Source organism: Notothenia coriiceps, unplaced genomic scaffold (assembly GCF_000735185.1).
Source record: "Notothenia coriiceps isolate Sejong01 unplaced genomic scaffold, NC01 NC01_scaffold00036636, whole genome shotgun sequence".
Taxonomy (NCBI): Eukaryota; Metazoa; Chordata; class Actinopteri; order Perciformes; family Nototheniidae; genus Notothenia; species Notothenia coriiceps.
The window spans coordinates 1-6,245 of NW_011369337.1; the positions used below are offsets into that span (position 1 = coordinate 1).

At 40.3% G+C, this 6,245-nt stretch overlaps 1 long non-coding RNA gene across 1 annotated transcript; it reads right to left on the minus strand.

Annotated features, from left to right (window-relative positions):
* Positions 1–209: 209 nt before the first annotated feature.
* LOC104964100 (uncharacterized) lies at positions 210–5,966 on the minus strand. Its single transcript, XR_800383.1, has 3 exons — positions 5,886–5,966; positions 1,152–1,269; positions 210–349 (listed from the first exon to the last, which is right to left on the minus strand). It is a non-coding gene; the product is annotated as an uncharacterized lncRNA (long non-coding RNA).
* Positions 5,967–6,245: the final 279 nt, after the last annotated feature.

Below are 6,245 nucleotides of genomic sequence, written 5' to 3' on the forward strand. Positions count from 1 at the left end.
GGTTCCTCGCACTTCATGCTAGGACGCCGTTGGGTCCTAGCGCTCCATGCTCGGGTCCTAATAATGTGCACATTATCCCTTACTTAGAACATGATTAAGATAACCGCAGATTCACTTTCTAGTGATTAACTTTAGATGAATTCATTGATGGTTTCATCTCGAATGATGAGTACACTATTAAAGTGAGCGATACAGACCCTTCACTATGCTTCAAAGAAAGTGACTCACTGCAGCTGGGACAACCGCAGGCATCCGAATGTCCACAGAAAAATTGTGAGGGTTTGCTGAGACTGGCTGCCTGGTCCTGGACACACAGTCACTGGGGTCTGACACCACATGTTCCTGAGACCTTACGAGGAAACATTACAGGACACTCAATGAGTTAAGCTTCACTTTAACAACACACTATACAAAAATACACTCAGTCAAGACAGTAGATGTTTTCATGCAACAAGATTTTTTGTAGGATTCATGCATTTAAAGTAAGGTTAGGTAAATCCTCCATTTGACGATTATGATTCCTGCTTATTAATTCCATTTGGTAACAATTCTCGACAGAGACAAAGCAGATACAATGGTTTTTTGGAAACTGTTACACAATTCATATTCATGCCGTGTCAGAGAGAGCATGATGCTGTTTCAGCTACAACTCATCTTGAAAACACCCAATCCATGACACACTTTCACCAATGTCCTCTGAATAAAAACATTAATTAAGATTCAGATTTTGAGATTAAACAGTTTCTATTTGAATTAAACAAATCCACATAATAAGATTTTGATAAAAAGTGCAAGTGCTTGTAGTACAAACAGTATATTTGTGGATTTGGATTTTCATTTAAGATGCTGTGACACAACAATATCCAACTGCCTAGCAATGTTCGATGAGGAAGGAAATGATTTCAACATGTTTTTGTCACTTTCAGGAAACCAAGAAGATCACACTGAATATGAACGTATCTTGGTTAATTAGAAAACTCTACTAGGCACCTTTAGGCTGGTGGGTTAAATGTTGTCTTAAACAAGATACATTTGTAAAATCCTTCATGTAATAAAATGTGTATTTCCAAACCAAATTTTTAAATGTTGTTTTACATCGCCCAAACAATTACAAGCACATAACCAATGCATAAAAAGCGTTTTTCTCTGACCTTTTCAACCTGTCCAGTGCATTTTGTAGTTCCAGGCTGTGGCTAAGACAGATGAATGCTAGCACCAGCACAAAGGACACAGGGACTTTCATCCTGTCTGCTGCTGCTGTGCTGCCGTCTGAAACAGATGTGAAACAGGCTGTCAGCAATTAACTGTGGGGAAAGACAGGGTGGAGAGATCCTGTCCCACCTGCGTTACTTGCTCAGCTTGGTTTGAGGGTAGGTATTGCTGGACCTCACTCCTTCAGCATGTTGGATTGTAACGCTTGTATCTTTCAAGTAGCTAAGATGAGTCAAAGGTGTGTCTTGACCACCTGAAAAAGCATGTGTGTTAACTGAATGCCATGGCGAGGAGACACAAACCGAGTATATAAAACCACAGTTGGCTCTATCTATTTAAATGTGGTAAATATTATTGATCTTTTTGACACGATCTGCTGTGACATTATTTGTCGTTCTGAAGATTATGATAGAAAATTCTAAATTAGAAGGAAATATCTCTGGTTGTATGTATTGTAAAACTGTAGGCAGAATTAAATAGCTCCCAAATCAAAAAGTAAGAAGAACAAAGGTATACAATGACACAGTAAAGCTATAAAATAACAAGCTCAAAACTAATCAGCTGCCTGTATGGGATTAATAAAGTATCACATACTGACTTTCTCAATGCCTTACAGGGCTCGACATTATAAATGGCTCACTGGCCCGGAAGCACTATTTAGAAACCCCGGGCCAGCATAACGTACTTTCCACTTGCCCGCTCGGGCCACAAAAAATATTGCTTTAAAAAAAAAAATGTGTCCTGTGGTATTGGTATTTTGACTAACAATTTTGTTAGATTGTTTCGTTTATTAACGCTACAACATAGCGTTTCGTGAGGCAGATGTCGTTGTTGGGTGAAAAGCAAACAGCTGTTTGCTGCGGAGCGCAGCGCGCCACCTAACCATTCGCCAAAATGTTTTTAATACCAGCGGTAACCGGCCAAGCGCCGGGCAAAAAACAATCTTCAAATAAAAGAAAGTCACTGGAGGAGTTAAAGGAGAGTGACAGGGAGCATGAGAAGAAGAGGGAGAGAAAGTTTCAGCCAGCTTGATCGATGGAGTGGTGCAGTGACGCGTCCTAAAACCCTTTTATAATCTATCGATTAGATTTATGATTCGAACATTATAGAAGTAGGGTAGACATGTGGAGATTATCCGGCTGAACAAAAACGTGCATTTATCAAACAGGTTTGTTTTCCACAGACCTTATTTCCAGCTATTTTCCAAAACCCTGTGGAGAAATCCCATTGCTTTTTTGTCGAGGGAACCTGCAGGTTACTTCCTGGTTTTAGGACGCGTCACTGGCTGCACCTCTCAATATGATGCCAATATAAACAAGGTCTTCTGTCGGCTCTGTACATCAATGCCGACCTATGCTGAAAAGTAAGTGAAGAGTAGAAAATATAAAGGTATTGGCTCTATAGCCCGGGCCAGCATAACGGAAATGTCCCAGCAGTTTAGGATAATGAAGGATCTAATCTAATCTATTACATAGCCATTACATGTCTAACTCCTAATGATAGGAAGGCAGAAAGCACATTATACAAATAATAATAATACTCATAATAATAGCAGACATTTTTTAACAATGACCACAATATCAATACTTTAATAAACCAAATATGAACAATTGAGGAAAATGAGGAAGAACTGATGATTCAAATGTTGTAGTACAAGTAGTAATGTAGTTAGTGCATACATTACTATTGCAACAATGTGTTAATTTTCTTCATTATTAGTCGATTTTTTTTGGACGAATGCTCCGGGCCAGTGGTTACAATGGTGGGGCCAGTGATAATACAAGTGTACCCTTAATGTCTACCCCTGCATTGGGTTTACGTATGAAAGGTGCTATATAAATTGAAGTTGTTATCATGATAACGCTTGTTGCAGTGCTGCTGGGAGTTTTTATTTAGTTTTAGTGTTGGTTTTATGTGTCGTTGAACGACACATAAGTCACCAGAAGAAGACAGACAGGACGTAAACACGGGCCGTTTATCAATGTCGAGTAAAGCTGCTGCAGAGCCACTATTTCAAGTAGGCCTGTAGGTTTTCTCTGGAAGTTTTTCCTTGTACGATGTGAGGGTCTAAGGACAGAGGGTGTCGTGTTGTCTTACTGATATTCTGTACAAACTGTGAAGACCACTGAGACAAATGTAACATTTGTGATATTGGGCTATATACATAAACATTGATTGATTGATTGATTGATTGATTGATTGATTGATTTTGCGTATTGTTTTTGTAAGATTGGGCTGACTGACTAAATTAGCTTAACGCACACTCAACCCCACTGCCACACACTTTATATAAAACGATTCTTACTATACAAAAAAAATAATTAGAACTCCAGAAACATATTTCATCTTTGTGGTTCCGTAGTGCACTTTGCAAGGGTACAGAGTTATATGCTCCTTCAGTCAGACCACTTTAGATTTTAAAACCATTCTCTCTGAATTAGTTGCAGGCTCAGGAGACTTGTGGTTGTCCACTCATCAGAAGGTTGAAGGTTCAATCTCTAGCCCTTGCTGTCAACAAGTCGTATAGAACACAGACCCTTTAACGACCCTCTGCTTAGTCGAATACTTGTTCTGATTGGTCAAGGAAATTTCAGAGGTTTTTAAAACTCAACAACACACAGCTGCTAAGCAAAATAATGAACGTTGCAGAGGAGGGAGAAAGGAAAGAGGTTGAAACACAGAGAGCGTTGAACGTCACATAAGTCACCAGAAGAAGACAGACAGGAAGTAAACACGGGCCATTTATCAAGAATGTCAAGTAAAGCTGCTGCAGAGCCACTATTTCAAGTAGGCCTATACTACGTCATCGAGTGGCGCCGAATGCTGGGCATTTAAACAGTCCTTCGGCTAGATACACAACTAAATAAATGAATAAATATGAGCACACATTGTCTCACAAGCAAAAAAAACCTCAACCATATCCAAATCTGTATCAATCAAAGATTTCGAGCAAGGAACACCAACATGTTTGCATTGTCGGGCAAATGCATCTTTGATTGCAAACTGTCGGGAATGTGGGGGCTCTCCATCTCCAGCTGCCGTGTTTGCTCCCAGCTGGGAAAACGGAATGGGGTGGTTGTGTGTTTCAGGTGCGGTTTAAGGTTGGCCGTATTGCTAGCTTTTGTTGCTCCCTTTTTAAAACAAATGTGACACACCGCCCAGCTCATTCAAGTCTGTAGGTTCGCCTCGTTGATTTGGCTTGAATCCAAAATATTCCCACACCGGAGAGGGAGTTATTATTAATTATATTTAACTTCAAATTCCCCTTGAGTAAGTCACACGTTGTCTCCTGCTTGTCTCTATATTATTAATGTGGCTGCTACACTGCTGCACGCGGAGTGTCCTGACCTGGCTGTGTGTGAGCGCTGCCCCTCACAGCACGCCTGGCCGGCAGCCACAGCGCACCTGACTAAAATGCTGGTCACTTCCTTATGTAAACAAACACGCATGTAAACAAACACGCATGTAAACGGCAATTTATCGAGGTCAGAAAAGTTATCGAGTTCATATTTATTTATCGTACGATAAGTCAATTAATTGCTTATCGCGACAGGCCTAGACCCAGGCAACACCCCTTTCTGGACCTTTAACTGAACATGTGAAGCTGCTTCTTTTGAATGTATGCTGTTAATAATGTATTTTCTAGAGAGTATGGCTGTCCTTTTACAGTTTACATTTTCAAGTGATATAAATGTGCAGCCCTTCTCTGAGTCTGTGCCTGATGTTGTCCACCCCACCTAATAATGTCTAGACCCGCCCCTGGTTTTGGTCAAATCAAGGAAATGAAGTTGATCATTTATTAAGGCACATAAAATGTTTGGCCCTAATCCTCTTCCATAGTCATCTTTATTGATTTGCAAAAGGTTCTCGGAATAGTTTAATTTAAACCAAATATATTAAACTACCAGCTATAAACCTTACTGTCCAATGGCATTTACCATATCCCCTTCACCCTGTTCACATCAGTGTGACATATTTACTTTGAAACCCAGAGGATGTTATAAATAACCGAGCAATAATCAGCTGGTGACTCATCGCTAACAGTGAGGTAGGAACAACAGAGAGGGTGTGACATCACAGCCTCCTCAGCTCAGGGAACTATGGAAACGGCTCAACCCACTCACCGACAACTGCACGTAGCCTGCTGCAGCACAAACACTCACTCTTATTATTACTCTTAATATTCCAGCTTTAGGCTACACGGTTGTGGTTTCAATTTAAAAACAAATAAAAGGACCTGAACAAAATACTTAAGCGAGTGTGTTTTTTTCCAATTTGTTCAAATAATTGTTTGGGTTTTCAAATACACCGTTATGGATACACACAGATGTGTCACGCGTAAACTAATGGCTTAAATACGAAGCCTGATGTTGGAGATGTGGACCTAGCAGCTAGCTGTAGATACATGTAAACACACCGCTGTGAACTTCCTTCTCAGATGAAAACGAGCTGTATTTATCCGGGAACTCCCAACGTTAGCTAATAAACACATTGTACACAAGCTAACGTTAGCTTCCGCAATCTATTGCGCTGCTGTGTTTTGACAGGTTTCGACAGATCGAGTCTGAGCTTTGATAGCTTTAATCAAACTTGTTGTAAGTGTACTGAAAGCTTGCAACCCAGCTCGACGGAAAATGTTTAAGAGATAAGCTTTAAAGATAAAAAAAATGTACCTGTTCGCTGAGTCTGGAAGTATTTCAATCGCCTGACAGACAAGAGATAAATGTCTGCTTTACTAGGAGTCCGTATCCAACCACACTTCCGCTTTCAGAATAAAAGCTCGTTCACCTAAAAACGTAAAATTCACAGAATTATGCAATCACACACACACACACACACACACACACACACACACACACACACACACACACACACACACACACACACACACACACACCGTATATGATCCCATCCCAAAAATGGCGATTAAAAACAAACAAAACGTTTTTTTAACGTGAGGCTTTTATTCTGGAAATATGACAGGAAGTCTCAAGTTCTCGATCCGGCTACTGGTGGATCTGGAGCCAAAATGC